This window comes from Microtus ochrogaster, unplaced genomic scaffold (genome assembly GCF_000317375.1).
Source record: "Microtus ochrogaster isolate Prairie Vole_2 unplaced genomic scaffold, MicOch1.0 UNK12, whole genome shotgun sequence".
NCBI lineage: Eukaryota > Metazoa > Chordata > Mammalia > Rodentia > Cricetidae > Microtus > Microtus ochrogaster.
Window position 1 is genome coordinate 6,693,792 of NW_004949110.1, and position 16,389 is coordinate 6,710,180.

Here is a 16,389-nt window from a genome sequence, read left to right on the forward strand (position 1 = left end):
TATATATATATATATATATACACACATATATATATATGTGTGTGTGTGTGTGTATCTTTGTTTAGGCTGGGGACCATTTGTTTAATGATGTACAGATGTTCTTTTGTTTATGCTGCATTTGTTTAACTCTGTGAAGTTGTGATTCTCTGCCTGTCTAAATCACCTGATGGCCTAATAAAGAGTGACCTATAGTAAGGCAGGAGAAAGGAGAGGCGGGCCTGGCAGACAAAGGGGATAAACTGGAGGAGACATCTAGGAGAGAAAAGAAGGAATGGAAGAACAAGGTGAGAAGACTTTAGGGGTCAGCCACACAGTAGGAGTGAAAGTAGGACATACAGAAGCCATCAAAGGAAAGGGTCCAGAGGCAAAAGGAGTTTGGGTAATTTAAGAAAAGCTGGCTAGGAACAGGCCAAGCTAAGGCCAGGCATTCATAAGTAGCAATGGGTCTCTCCAGATCATGATTTGGAAGCGGGGTGATGCCTCCCCCGCCGCCACCACCAAAAGAACAAAACATCTAGACTAAAAAGAGTAAAACAAGAAGCCTGGAGTAAATCTGAGTTTCACAGGTGCCCAGGTGCTTTTAGATCAAGGCAGCTTGGGGCATTAAACTGGTTTCCTAAGGGTGCTATAACAAATTAATGCCCTTGATACTAACGCGTTCTCTATAACATAGAGCCAGACGTCCAGACAAGGTGTTTACAGGGCCAGGATCTCTCTGACAACCACGGGGCATGGGCAGAACCCTTCCTTGCTGCTTGTAGCTTTGCTGATTCTTTTTTTTCCCCGGCTATGGCTGCAGGACCCCTACCTCTGCCTTTGTCTTCTCCTGGCCGTCTCCTCTTTGTGTGTATGTCTCTCTTCTGTGTGGCTTGCCTGATCATCTAGGATGATTTTTCAAGTTCCTTAATTATGACAATATGTGAGATCATTTTTCCAAATGAGGTCCCATTCACAGGTTCTGAGCTATAGGCATATCTTCTGGGAGGCCTCACCATCTAACTCAGTAAAACCATTAAGGCAATTAACTTATATGGATGAACGGGAGAGGGGCATGGATACAGAACTGCAAGCTGAGGTCCCTAGCAGTTGACAGAGAAGAAAAGACAGAACGATTGCAAAGACCATTCATATACACAGCAGCACCTCTCTGGAGCTGAGAGACAAACCCCCATGCTGCGAAGCATCCGGGCAAAGCCCACCTGAAAGTAGTACAGGATAATAACACACAAGTTAGCAGAGCCACTGTGACCGTGCCACCTTCAAATGCAGGCAAGAACTCTGAACAGCAGAAGAGACTTAGTTCACTTTCTAAATTGGATTAATTTGATATGAAGCTCAGATTTCCTCTCTAAAATAGTGACATCCTTTCCTCCCTTCCCTTGTCCTTAAAGTTTGGACAAGCCACCATGGCGGAATGGGATTATTTTAGCTTAAGCTGTTTCTTTAGGGTCAGGCAATACTGCTAGTCACCAATACTGGGGTTGGTTTTGACTCTCCCTTCTCACCACCTACTACGGCCCCAAACACCTGCAAGTGGAGTAGCTCATCCCGCGTTCTTACAGTGATACACACTGCCCCATTAAAACACCTCACTCTAACCATTTACAGAAACATCTCTTCTTGGAAACCATTATAGCAGTTTTCAAGAATTTGATTCTTACGGAGAATCCAACTTTCCAGCATGCGTTTCTAAAGCAGAATCCAACCCAGGCCCTCCGAGACTGTTCCCAAACATGTTCTAGTTAGCAAACAGTCAGTGGTGATTACCTTTCCTTGAATGAGGCCGTGGACAATTTCAAGGCCGGTGAGCTACAGAAAAAGTCAGCACAGGTTCCGCTGTGGCGATCCTGATGGGGGGGCGGCACTCAGACAGGATGCAGTATAATCCACAGCTGACAACAGCCTGCATACCAGTCTCTAAGTTCCCAGAGTGTTCTTCAAATGTCTTGAATAAATGGCTCAGTGGTTGAAAGTCCCTACTGCTCATGCAGAGGACCAAGTCTGGTTCCCAGCACCCACGTCTGGTGGCTTACAACCACCTCTAAGTCCAACTCCAGAGCAATCAGACTCCTCCACTATAAATGGGTGCTTGCATTCACATGCACAGACCCACACACGTGTAGTTAAGAAAGAAATCTTGAAAATATAAAGGTCTAACACGTTCTGGCTTGCCACATGCCCACTACTCCCTTTCTCATTGCAGCCCACAGTGAATGCTCATACTGCCTCCTTGTGTGGACAGCATCTGGCTGACACTCTAGTTCTTCAGCGCCCCTCCAGGCTATGGGGGAAACGCTCTCCACGCAGGAATCCCGGCAGGCAGAGTGCAGGGAGCACACACCTTGCTTCGACCTGTGTGTTTTCACTAAGGGGTCTACTCAAGCGGCAAGAAGTGATCAAGCCATCAGGCCTACCCACACTCCTTTTAGAAGAGAGGCCCATACTCATCTTCAGTGGGTGCTGTAATGGGGAACAGTAATGGCCGAGTACCACACACAGGCCTTTATTTAGCTCAGCACTGTGTCAGAGGACTCTGAGCTGACAACATCCCAGTACATCGCCGTGTCCTAATGTGACAAGGACAAAATGACAGACTATGAGAATGGAGCCCGGCAGTCAGGGCTTCCAGACAATGGGGCAAAACAATACAGCGTATCCACCGAGACACAAATCAAAACTGCTTCATGGAACAAAAGATGCCAGTGCTAGGAGGTCAATTTCCTTGCTAGAGATGCCATGGAGACAAAGTGCTGCCCGGAGAACAGTCTGAGTGGTCACTGTGCACTGGGAATTCCTGGACCATGACTCCGGGGCTTTGGTCTGGCTTTGCTCTCACCTCCTCTCTACCTTCAGCTGACAGCCTCACTTTTGCTATGGTTTCCCACGGCGTTCTAGACACATGGGGTCAATGTACAGAGCTCTCTGTTTAGGGCTGCATTCATACTTTCTCCATACACACATTTCCCACAACTCCCCCTGCATGTTTCCAGTTTGAAGCCACTGTTTGCACTGTGATTACTGGAGGGAGGCCAGGTATGGTAGTGCAGGCCTTGGAGATGTCCTGGGGTTGTGAAAGCCACTTCCTCCTAGAGTTTGGGAAGCCTGGCTGAGCAGCAGAGTTGTTGAGCAAGTGCACAGAAGGCCTGAGGAGGAGATGCACATGCCACATGGCTTTTCAGCGATGGAAAGGCTACAGAAACTCTGGTCAGCCAACAAATGGATGTATGATAGTCTTGACCAAGGAAATCAACAAAAAGTGGACCGGAGTGGGAGAAGAGTATGAAGAACTACGTTCGGGCGGCATGTGCTGACTTTACCCTGAAATTACTTTTATTAAAGAAGAATTCATCAGGTGTGATACGTGTGGGGGCGAAAGCCTCTAATCCCCGCACTGGGGAGGCAGAGGCAGGAAGATGGTGAGTTGGAAGCCAGCCTGGGCTACACTGAGAGACCTTCTCTCAACAATAACAAAACTCAGAATGCATGTTTCTGGCACTCTCTGGGTATTTAAATAGTTCTCCTGTTCACACGTTTTAGAGAGAATTTATCTACACTTTAAGCCGTAAAACTCCTCAAACCCAAACTGTCCCAGATAAAAAGCCTACAACACGCCGTTGAGAGCAACTGTGCTTTATACTTACTCAGCTAAAAATAATCTAAACACAGGTTATGCTACTCACGCCAGTTTCTGCCTGTGCTTTCACTTTAGAAAACAGCTCAGAGGCTGCACAGTGGGCGGAGCGTCACCCTGGACTCAGTACAGAAAATGGCCACCCGGTTGGGACCTGCACACAGCAAACAGGGTATCTTCTGGGGACATGCTCATGCCAGACACAGAGGCACTTCTTTCTCCTCCAGTACCGTAAATCTTGCTTCCCAGAGAGTTTGTTTGCTGAATACTGCAGTAACTAACCACCAAGCTCTTACTATCTCCCCAAGCGAGGGAGCCTCGTGGGGAAAAACGTGGTTTTTTTTTTTTTTAACATAAGATGGTTGTTAGGATTCAAAGGGAGCCTACATTAAACCTTACAAAAGAAGAAAACCATGCTGACAAGTGTTTCTGAAGAGAAGAGCAAAGCATTTTGCCAGAAACTCTAGAGTCAACTCTGTCAAAAAAACAAACAAAAACCTCTTTTAATTGGTTTTCCGAAAATAAAAATGCCAAAACAAAAGATAAAGACAAACACGGAGAACCGAAAGAAATACCAAAGCAGGGCAAGAATTGACGCAGCAGGATATTTCTGTTTTGGAAAGGACGAGTCTTCCAGGTGACTGAGAACACATCTGTGCAAAAAGTCAACTCACAGCGAATGGGGCCTGAAGACACTCAGAGTCGCCAGACCTTGATGGGGGAAAATGAAGGTCGGGTTGCCTTCTTCACTCCAGTTATCACAGGCCCTGAGTACGGCCAAGGCTCTAATGCCCAGCCTGGGAACAACTCCACTCAGGCCGCCCTTCAGTCACTCACGTCAGCAGAGCGATCCTTCCCTCATTTCCCATGAAAGCCATAGGAAGGGTGACCGCACATGAAGGTGTGATTCAACAACAGGCACTCAGAGGGTGTGCCGGTGACACTTCCATCACACAGACCGGTGATTCAGCGCTGAGGCAGTACAGAGAACGGTTATTTGAGTCACATCGGGGACCACAAGACCAGAAGACGGATGCTGAAGCAGAATGTGCAGTGTGTTTTTAAAAGAGGAAATCCTCATTTACATTTAGGAGCCAATCCCAGTCCTCTTAGAGCTGATCGGAGGCATGGGAGGGTCACACAAACACGGAAGCTTGGGAAGGCGACTGTGGTTACATGGCAGAGAGCAACGTGGGGCGGGTGGAGGGGGGTTAATGCTGGACCACAGGCTCTTGGAGCTTATTCTTATATGATTACAAATATGATCCATCAACATGGATAATACAAGTATGCAGTTTTGGAGCACAGGCGCCTCTCTCCTTTCTTCTGCGTCCTACAGATTGCCATTTGGAAATCTCCATCTGCAGTCATGGTAATTTTTGTTTAAAACGCAGATCCTTGGTTCCACTCCAAACCTACTGAATCAGACAGACTCTCACGGCCCAGACATCTACATTTCGGTCAGAGACCCCGGTTAAGTCTTATTTATATTTATTCATTATTCATTCATTTATTTTTTAGCAAATTTCCTTTAAAAGATTTGTTTCTATTTTATGTGAATGAGTGTTTCATCTCCATGGATGTAGGTGCCCTGCATGGATGCCCAGCGTGCGCAGAGGTCTGAGAGGGTACTGGATCCCTTGGAATTGGAGGTACAGACCCTTATGAACTGCCCCCTAGGTGTTGGGAATCAAACTCAAGTCCTCAGCAAGAATAGCAAGTGTGTTTAACTACTAGAGCCATCTATCCTCTGGTGAAGCCTGATTCACGCTACACTCCTGGCCACTTCAACACACGCAGGACAGAACATAAAACAGGAAAAATAAATAGACTGGAATGAATCAGGAAGACACAGCTTCCTGTGCAGATTCACCTTAGCACGGATCTCCATCTGTGTTCAAGGCTAGAGACGAAGGAAGTCACCACTTGTCAACTGCCTACCATGGTGTAGTTACTGATCAAACTACCACTCAGAGCTTCAAAATAGACCAACAGAAGCTGAGGGTGGAAAAACTCGGGACTTCGCGTAAGTCACAAGTCTGGAAAATGGCCCAGCTAGTTTGAGAGACTGGGTTTATCTGACTCCAGGATCCTCATTCCATTGTATTAAGTCATATGCTCAGAAAAATGGAAACATTACTTAATATATATGGCAAAAAGCAACCGAATTAAATTACTTCTAGAAACTTTGCAATGACAAAGGTTTTTTTTTTCTTTAGTTCATGCTTTTAAGAGAGACTCTCTGATTTGTCTGCCGATAATAGAATACAGTGCTAACCCCACTATCAAAACCACATTTGGCATCCTGAATTTTAATAATGAAGCGTATGCTTGGGAACATGCTAGGATCAATGATTTATGCAGGATTCATTCGTGATTTGTGCATGCTATAAACATAGGCACTGTGCATATCACACTCCCTTGCAAAGAAAAATGCCCACAGACACACACTGCACCTCTTGCCCAGTCTCATGCTCTTGGGCCCATCCCTCCTATTCCACGGTCCAGTGAAAGCCACGTTCCAGAGGCTTCTGGAAACATGCTCCTCTGAGGTTTTTTGCTTTCTTTGCAGGCTTCTGTCTCCCCAGGTCATTTCTTTTCTTACAAGGCTCAATACTCAACCACATTTTCCCATACCCTAGTGGAAACCTTGTCTCTTACCTTTTCATAATTTTCCCGTATACCAATAGCTCCTGAATGGGCCTTTCCCTTCCTATGGGGTCCTGAACCCCATCTGGGTGAGAGATAGCAGCTTCAGGGCTTTACACATAGAGTCCCCTAGGATGCAACTCGTCACCTTCTTCTCAGGGTCACCATGGCACCATGGCTCTGGGATGCTGTGCCAGTTCCTTCTCCAGCGAAACAGCTGAGCCAGCCCTTGCTTCTCATCTTACCACTGGCAACCCTGATTGGATAGCATCACTCTGGGCCGGCCCCTTTTCTGGGAGGACTGAAGCAGCCTTCTTCCTTGTGTCCTCCCAACCTCCTCTAAGCTATATACAGGAGCAGGCTCCTACGGCACAGCCATGACATTTCCTTGTTCAAAGAGCCTTAATGAGACCATTGATTAACACATTCCAATTTCCTAGTTGGCATTCAAGACTATTATTGTTCAGCAACAAATATTCTCCAGTTCTGTTTCCCCCTGGGCGCCTGTATAGACCAGTTCTAACTCAACTAGACTTGATACTTTTCACAGAATTTGCTCCATGCTTTCTCAGTCTTTCTATATTTATATTTCAAATGCCTCCACGAATCACCAGAATGATTTCTTTTTACATTTACTGCCTGGACACGGATGTACACACACACACACACACACACACACACACACAGGAGGGGGGATGTGTATGTGTATGTATATGTGTATTTCTCGTTGTTTTTTTCCAGCTCCATTAACAGTCTGAGAGGGAAGTGTCAGTTGATTTTCTGCTGAATTCTTCAGTCCTTCTAGCTGGGCCATACTATGGCAGCTACTAGATAAATACTTGCTGCATAACATTTATGAGCTTCATGAAGTGCACGGACCACGAGCACATTCACAGTCTCATTTGTTTTTATACGAGACTTTTGTCATAACAAGTGACAGTCAGGTCGTGCAATTTGAGTTCTAGAGATTACTGCAGTTCCTGGGGCTGCCTTTTGGCTTTTTATCACATTAATCAAACAACAGTGTTTGTATGTCTTCAATTGCTTTATTTTAAAATGCCCGCAGTTCTCTGATCTACGAAGCTAAAAGACATTGTTTTGAATAAAAAGGTCTCTTGTCAGACCGCCTATGGGCAAGGTGTAAAAATAGGAAAGGCCTCCACTGTGAGTCACAGAAATAGGAAAATGAAAAATCTCAAGTTAGATTTCAGGACTTCGAAAATGAAAATGACACAAGTCAATCTCCAACACTCTTAAAGCTGATTACCAACAGAAAATCTCCGACAGCTGGACAAATGATTCCTTGCTAAAGACTGGCCATGACAAATAGAGTTATAAAAGCATAATCATGTTTCTGATTACTCAAGAATCTCAGAGAAGTTCAATAAAAAATAAACGAATCCAGAGGCCTGATGACTGTAATGCAAAGCATAAGTTTAGTAGATGTTAAAAGTGGAAAAGAATGAAAATTTGAACTAAAAAGCAAGAACTTTGAAATGTTTGTCTCTGCAGTCCGTTCCTGTGTCAGATGGCATTGTGCGGCTGCTGGAGCAGCACTTAGAGTTATGGCCGAGTGGCCTGGCCTGCCAACTCTGCCTCTTTGAATTTCAGTAGAAATTAGACTGCAAACGTCAGGAGGACAGGCATTCAAACCGTGAACTCTGTGGCCCCAGCCAAGCACTGTGCATACAAAACACACGCCGGCCTTTCATGGCCCGCCACCATTTTACATCTCAATCCTTTAAATCTCTTCTTCCTTGACTTAGTACCGTTGAGGAGTAAATTATTAACACACTGCCTGGCACATAAAGACACACAACCGTTTGACAAATGGTACTTGTTTCTGTCACCACCTAGGACTTTGTAACCGCCTCCAAGGTAGAGCATAGCTGCCAGGGCTGCCAGTACATCTGTGTGAGAACTGCAAAGGGCTCTTCACGCTTGCACACTCTACGGCTAGCAGAGGGCTCACTCTACCGTGAGTGGAGAGGCTGGCTATGTGCCTGGGAAACAGTCCTGCCTTGACCTCAACCCGCTGGGGTAACGATAAAAATGCATTTTAACTCTCTGGGCTTTTGTCATGTTTTGGGGTCCTTACGACTTGAGGAAGCTCAGATCTATCAAGACATGTACAAAAGTTCACATAAAAGCTACCAGCAGAACTAACATGAGAAGCCAGTTGTTTTGAAGTCCTGTTTTCTAGTTCTCCCTCCCCACAGGGGACTGGCATACCACGTGTCCTGCGTCCTTAATAACACACTGCTTGAGAGTCATGGAAATTTTGCAGTACACAAACCTGGCAGGTCGAGATCATGATTCAGACACCTCCAGGAGTCTTTCAAAAACGGCCATTTCTTATTTTCGTGTAGACTAAGGAAAGACACACAGTTTAGTTACCTCAGTTAGAACGGACCAGCCTTGACGGAGTTAGTTTCTGTGCCGCAGCAGAAATCACTTGGCAATCCTTGGTTCTGAGTCTCCCATCTCCTCCACATCAGGATCTAAGAGAAGACAAACGGGCAGCGTTTCATGGCTAGTTTCTACGATTCCATAGTTCAGCGACACAGTTGCAATTGGTGTATGTGGAGCCCCCCCTCCCCACCGCCACGCCCCCGTAAGCCAAGGACTGCCTCAAGTGCAGCCAGTTGACGGGGAATCTCTGCAATACCCCTCAGCTGAAGGGCACATTTCCTCATTTTACAGCTGCTAGCACTGCCAGGAACCTGTTGCTGGAGGTCACATAGTTGAGTGAGCGCTGGGACTCAAACCGAGGTTACCTTTCACGCAAAACCTATGCCACAAAACACTAAGCCGGGGTCTTAAAGGCTGTTTTGACAGTGACCCATTTTTTCCCAGATTATGTTACATAAGCCAGAGGCTTCATTAGACAATGCTCATCTTTACTATGTGCAATGCTTACTCTTTTTTAAAAACCGTACTATATATTCTAATCTTTAAAAATATTTTTTCAGCTGTGACACACCAAAGGGATTCTACTAATGGGTTTTTGGTCTTGGAAAAACACTGGTTTGTCGAATGACATGCCAGAAGCCTGTAACCCTAGCAGTCAGCAGACCGCTGCGAGTTCGAAATCAGCCCGAACTGCTTGCATCTTGACCATTCTAGGCTCCTTAGCGAGACCCTGTAACGAAACAAAAACTCCACTCTTTAATCTCAGCTACAGTAAGTCACTATGTTTCTCTGGAACCACAACAAAACTTCCATTCTTCCCAGCCATGAGAACCAGAGCGAGCGATTGAGCTTCCCAGTTAGAACAGTCTTTAACCTTTCAAATAGGTATACAGTACATAAACGCATAACATCTAGAATAGATCATTAGAAGGGATTTTCAATCAGGCCCAAACAGAACGGAATCAGACACTTACCCACCGCGGAACAGGAGTTATAGAGAGGAGCCGTAGATAGGCTAAAATCTCAGGTTATTTATCAGCTAGTCTGCAAAGAAGTGTCTAACGACTGGCTGTTGAGTTGTCCCAACAGACCGATGGCTGCAGGAGGAGCAGGAGGCCGAGGCTGCAACCCCCTGGGGGCAGGGCCCTGGCTTTGCACGTCCGGTTCAATTCCAGGGGCTTGGTGTCGCACCAGGATCTCCTCGCGATCCGGTAGGGTCAGGACGCTGCTCAGGTTCGCGCTTACAGGGGAGGGGAGGCGCGGTAATCCTGAGCGGTTCCCGAGCCCCAGGTGCGCGACAGTCACCCCCCTTCCCCTGCTCCCCCCCTGCAGCTGGGCCTGGTGGGGCGGGACGCTCCACCTGCGGACGGACGCTGGCTGCTCGGCCGGCTCGGCGTCCGCGGCTGCAGCTCGGCCTGAGCGCTGCCCCCTGGTTCCCGGCTCCCTCCCGGAGACGCGCGGCCCCGAGGCACTTACGGGGCTCCGCCGCCTGAGCGCTTCCCGCGGGGTCCATGGAGCTTCCGGACCTGCGAGTCCGGCCGCAGCGCCGCCCAGAAAATGGACGCCGGCTGCTGGGCCCGAGCGCTCCGTTCCACCCCGTGCAGGCCGGAGGGCGGCCAGACCTCGAGCGGACGCCCAGGCCTCAGGGAGGCTGCGGGTCGCGGGGCTCCAGCCCCCGGTGCCACCGCTACAGAGCCGGCTGGGACAGGACTGCGGGGTCACAGAGCAGGCCCAGGGCACGGGGCGCAGGCCTCGCGGACCCAGGTCCTGTGCAGTTTGAGCCGCACCAAATTCTCAGGAACAAGGTGTCACCTGTGGTTTCCCATGACCGTCAGGGGAGGCCTAGATTATTCCCCAACATGGTATAAGAACTGTCTCACCCCAAAGAACGGACCCTCTTCCTCAAATAAAGGCCACTGCCTGCCTGCTGGCATCCTTCCTCCACCAACTCACAGTGTGGCGCGCTTACTGCCTCATGCACACCTAGGTGCAGGTGTTTGTTTTGTTTTGAATCATCCAGCACTGAGTCTTTAATTTGTTTCTTTCGAAAAGACTCCCAGGCTACACCTTAAAATCTTGAAAAAGGCTATTTTTGTGGACTACAGTACTGGCCTTTCTGTATGCATCCCAATTCCTCACCAAGTGTTAGGAATGTGGTCATTTTGGTGATTTGAGTAGATTTTAATAGTATATGCAAAGTAAAGCATCTTAAATGATGCAGGAAAGGAATGAGAATGGTGTCATTTAAGAACAGAGCTGTGATGGCGGATGGGTTGAGCAACATGCATAAACACGTAACAAGCAGTTCCGAGCCATCTCAATGCCAAGAACCCTTTTATTCGCTCTCTCCGTAGGCCAGTGTTCAGAAAGATCAACTCCACTAAACTGCATTTATTAAGCAATGATTCATCTTCCCCTTAAAAAAAAAAAGCCTGAAATGTTTTTGTCTACATAACTGTCAATGAGAACTTCCACAAAACCTGAGCTAACTTGTTGATAATGGTGAAATCCAACCTTAAAAACAAGACCAAAGGAACTCGTGGTCTAATTGCATGTCTGTACGTTTGTATTCGAACAAATAAAGCTGGCCTGAAGATCAGAGGGCCGAGTTAGCCACTAGTTAACCATAGAGGCCAGGAGAGCCACCTTAATCCCAGCACTTGGGGGGTGGAAGCTGGAAGATCAGGAATTCAAGGCTACACTGGGCTACCTGAGATTTAATCTGTTTAAAAGAGAGACAGAGCTCACACCTTTGATTCCAGCACTTGGGATCTCACGTCTTTAATCTCAGTACTAGGGAAATGGAGACAGGACAGCTAAGCAGAGAGAGGAGACAGGAAGGAGCTCAGCCCTTCGACCTGAGGTTTCAGTAGAAGTTTCTCTAGCAGCTTGCTCCTTTGTTTCTCTGATCTTTTCAGCCTTTGCCCTGAAATCTGGCTCCAGGTTTTCATTATTAAGACCAATTAGAATTCGTGCTACATATGTCTCCACTGAGGCTTCTGGAAATTCCGAAAAAAAAACTTTTTTTTTTCGAGACAGGTTTTCTTTGTACTTTTGGTTCCTGTCCTGGCACTAGCTCTTCTAGACCAGGCTGGCCTCGAACTCACAGAGATCCGCCTGCCTCTACCTCCCGAGTGCTGGGATTAAAGGCGTGCGCCACCACCGCCCGGCTTCCGAAAATGTTTTAAAAACTTCAGAGAAAACTGATGAACACAGAAGAAGAGACTATAAGCCATACTTCTGGTGGTGACTAAGGGCTCGTGACTGCCGGGTAGGAGGTGAAGAGCAAGACAGTTTGGCCTTTTGGATTCAGCCTGCCTGAGTTGACAGCTCAGGTTTGTTGCTCTAAGGCCACACCTCTGGCCTTCAGCTTCACTGTCTAACACGCAACAAGTTTAATAGTGATGCCTACCTCCTAAGTGTTCTTTGTTTTTTTTTTTTTTTTTAACTGAACTACTTAATACGTGTGAAGCTTTCACAGCAGCACCCAGCGTTATAAGTTTGCTCTAATTTCAGGCAGGTGTGAGTGTTAACAGTGCAGGTTAACTTTCTGGGCAGTGATTTTCCACGGGGGGGGGGGGGGGGAAGCTGCTAGGGTCACGTGGGACTTAGACCCAGGTGGTACTCCAGGGCCCACTCTTCATCTTGCTAAGGGTTCCTGGAGGCGTCTTGATCAGGTGCGGTCAACAGCTTGTTTCTAGGGAAATTAGGCCCTGGCTTTCTGAAGTGTAAGAGTCATGGCTCCTCACCTCTACCGGGGCATTCACAAACAGTTGCACTTCTTTCTTAGAGGAGCCAAATGTGTTCTCCAGAAGCAAAGAGATTTCCTCAAATTGTTATTAATAACTAAACTATCACAGTAATAGCCTAAAAGTTACGTAATCAGCTAGTCCTTCAAAATTTTCCATCCTCATAACCAGGCTGTCTTAATCATCCTGAGTATGAGGAACTATCTGGAAATTTCCAGAAACATCTCACCTTATCATAATTATACACTTTTCTGTAAAGGTTTTCTTTACAGAAATTTTCTTTTCTAAAATAACTACATGTGGCGTTGTCCATTTCAATGCATTTAAAAAGGAAAACAAGGAATCTAAGACTTTAAGTTTCTTCCTCTTAAACCTCGGTCTGGTTATCTTTGCTGCACAACTCCGATGCCTTGTCCAGGAAGCTATCTCTGTTTTCTGTCTCATTTCATTTACTTCCCAAAGGATTTCTGTTAGACTGCATGTGCTTTCTGATTAAGACTGTGTGCACCCTTTCTTTATAGGACTTCAAGATAGTAACTAAAAAGACTAAAATGTTGCCCCTTTAAACTCTGAAAAGTCATCCTCCACGAGTCAGGTCTCTCGCAACTCTGCCAATTTATAGTGAACATTTCCCCTCACCATGGCATTCTCAGTTCTCAATTCTAACTTGGTCTTCTGTCGTGGTCCACGGATCAGCTCCCCGTCTGGGCACCATTATGTCAGGGTCCGGTGCTAGCCTGGACCAGAAATTATTTCTCTCTGGACCAGACCCTAACATAAACTATCTCTCTCTGGACCTGCTGGAGGCGTGGTAATAAAGACACAACTCACATGGCGTTATCGGGAGGGAGATTCTCCATGGTCCCTCATGATTTCCTGAGTTCACATGCTGAAGAATTCCTCCTCGTTTATTCTCCAAACAGTCTTTATACCAAAACTTAACTGAGGGGAAATACATTCGCATTCTGTTTCCTAGGTAACCAGGTGAATGGCTTTTAGTCACATCCATAACCACCTGTGTGTTCTGTGTGCTCTGTGTACTAGCTGTTCCATAGGTTTGAATTAGCATCTCTCTCAGGCATCCTCCAAATTACAAAGAAAGGAGCAAAACAACATCCTGACCTTTTGTTAGGTAGCGACAGCCTGTCTGGACGGTCACGTGGCCAGGGGTGGGGAACTCTGGCTTGATAGCCTGGCTGCCATACCATATAGAAATATGGGATGTGCATTCATGTTCTGTCTGCGTATATATCTGTGTGATGATACTGAATCCCCTGGAAGTGGAGTTACAGGTGTTACAAGCTGCCATGTGAGTGCTTGGAATAGAACCCAGGTCCTTTGAAAGAGCAGCCAGTGCTCTTAACCACTGAGCCATCTCTTGGGTCTTCTTTTCTTACGGCTGCTTATCTCTTTCCGTTCAAGCCTTTCAGACCATCCCATCCCATCCCTATCGTTTTCTGTCGTCCACACCACATTCCTGAAGGACTTCCTAGGGATGTGGTGCGATGTTGACATGGACCACAGTCTCTGTCAAAGCATTTAGAGTTGAGATGTCAACTTGCAGATACATTTGAGTACCTTTGGCAGAGAAATGTATGAAAATGCCCATCCTAAGAGATGTGGCCCTGGCCTACAGGACTGTTCCTGTTTTACTCAGGGTGGGGATTGAGAGTTGAGTGCTTGCTACCCATACCAGGCTGACTGTTAGTGGGAATGGGATAGTCCAATGAAACCCCAAAGAAGGCTGTCACACAAGACAGATGAGATGTTGGCCCTGCCCCTTAAAAAAAAAAAGGAAGGTGGTGGTGCATGCCTTTAATTCCAGCACTAGGGAGGCAGAGGCAGGTGGATCTCTGTGAGTCCAAGGCCAGCCTGGTCTACGGGACAGCCGGGAACTCTCTATTATACAGAAAAACCCTGTCTAAACAAACAAACAAACAAACAAACAAACCAAAAGAGAGAGAGAGAGAGAGAGAGAGAGAGAGAGAGAGAGAGAGAGAGAGAAAGGGAAGGAAAATGAAGAGTTGGAATCTGACCAAGCCTCAAGCCTCTAGCCCTAGACTACCAATTTTCTTTCTTTCTTTCTTTCTTTCTTTCTTTCTTTCTTTCTTTCTTTCTTTCTTTCTTTCTTTCTTTATTTTGCAAAGATCTAAGGGAAAAGGGGAATTGTGTGGAGCCAATGAAATTCAATGTAGTGTGAGACGAATTGTGTGGAACTTACTTGGAATTGTGCTTGTCTGGTTAATGACCTAATTGGACAAATTCATATATCCCCTAGAGATGTGGTGGCAATCAGCGGTATGTATGGCCCTGCGGCAGCTATACATGTTTTCAATAATCTGCAGTTTAAAAACGTCTTTTAAAGAAATATTTCAAGCTTACAGAAAATGGCAAGGACTTCTCTCTCTCTCTCTCTCTCTCCCCCTTCATCTTTTCCCTCTCTCCTTTTCTTCTCTCTCCCCCCTCTCTCCCCTCCCCTTTTTCTCTCTCCTCTTCCCCTCTCTTCCTTCCCTCTCCCCCCCCCCGATTCATTTAAAAGTTTCAGACATTATTCTGGAACATTATTCAACCCCACATAATTCAGCATTTCTTTCCTAAGACAAAAATTTTCTTAGAATTTGTCACTTTTAGAGAAGCATATCAAGAGTCAAAGATAAAAAGATTTGAGGTAGCCGGGTGGTGGTGGCACACGCCTTTAATCCCAGCACTTGGGAGGCAGAGGCAGGCGGATCTCTGTGAGTTCGAGGCCAGCCTGGTCTACAAGAGCTAGTTCCGGACAGGCTCCAAAGCCACAGAGAAACCCTGTCTCGAAACCTCCAAAAAAAAACCCCCCAAAAAAAGATTTGAGGTATGAAACCAGGCTTAGTGGTCCACACCTTTAACCCCAGGATTTAGGAGGCAGAGGCAGATGGATCTCTGTGAGTTCAAAGCCAGCCTGCTCTATGTAATGAGTTCCAGAACAGTCAGGGTTAGAGACCCTATCTTGAAAACAACAACAACAAAGATATATAGTGTGGGATTTCCTTTGAAATAAAGAAGGGATTTGCATAAAAGAAGGAGAACCTTTGTTAAGCCCTTATATGTTCAAGATTTTCATAGTAAAGTTTTAAAGTGTATGTTTGTGAAAGATTTTTAAATGGTATAAAATGCTTGTACTGTGTTATCAGTTAAGAAAATATACGATGTTTCTACAAAACATTAAAATGTTTACTGAATGCAGATAAAAGATTAAAATGATAGGTGTAAAACATTAATATTCTAGTTGTTTCACTGTATGTATATCATAGTTTTATTTTAAAAAGTAATAAAATTAGGAGATAACATTCAGTAGAAAATATGACTAGAACTTGGGGCCAGTGGGATGGTTCTATGGACAAAGGTGCATGCTGCCAAGCCTGCTAGCCTGGTAGCCTGAAACCCCTAAAAGTCATCCCCTGATATCTACATGTGTGACGCACGCACGCACACACACATGCACACACACAGTTTTAAAAATATTAGAAATCAAACAAACATATTGGTTCAATTGGCCAATTGGTCCCCAAAACACATTATAATTTACAAAACAGAATCATTATCCATTCATATAATCCCAGTACTCTAGAGACTAAAGCAGGAGGACAGTGAGTTTAAATTCAGCCTGGGCTACGAAGGGAAACCCTGCCTCAATAAATGGAGGAAGAGAGGGAAGAAGTGAGGGAAGATGGATCTTCAAATCTGAATCTAACCTGTGACCTGTTTTTGTATGGCCTGAGAATAATTATATATTTTTTAAGATTAAACAATATTTTTAAAATTATGTTATTCATAATATGTATCTTTGTTGGCTTGTGTGCACATAGTACAGGTGCCTGAGTAGGCCAGAGGCATTGGATCCCTTGGAGCTAGAGTTACAGACAGTTGTGAGCAAGATGAGTTTTGGGAATCCAACTTGGGTCCTCTGCAAAA

The 16,389-nt window shown here is 45.9% G+C and overlaps 1 protein-coding gene across 5 annotated transcripts in view; it reads right to left on the bottom strand.

Moving 5' to 3' along the window:
* The window catches only part of Zbtb38 (zinc finger and BTB domain containing 38), an 82,654-nt gene that overhangs the window by 37,416 nt on the left and 28,849 nt on the right, over nucleotides 1-16,389 (bottom strand). For 3 of the 5 annotated variants that reach the window (XM_013353587.2, XM_013353586.2, XM_026789002.1), the window contains one exon: nucleotides 8,678-8,781. The gene's annotated coding sequence lies outside the window, so the exon portion shown is untranslated. The other 2 variants (XM_013353589.2, XM_013353588.2) reach the window with 2 other exon arrangements.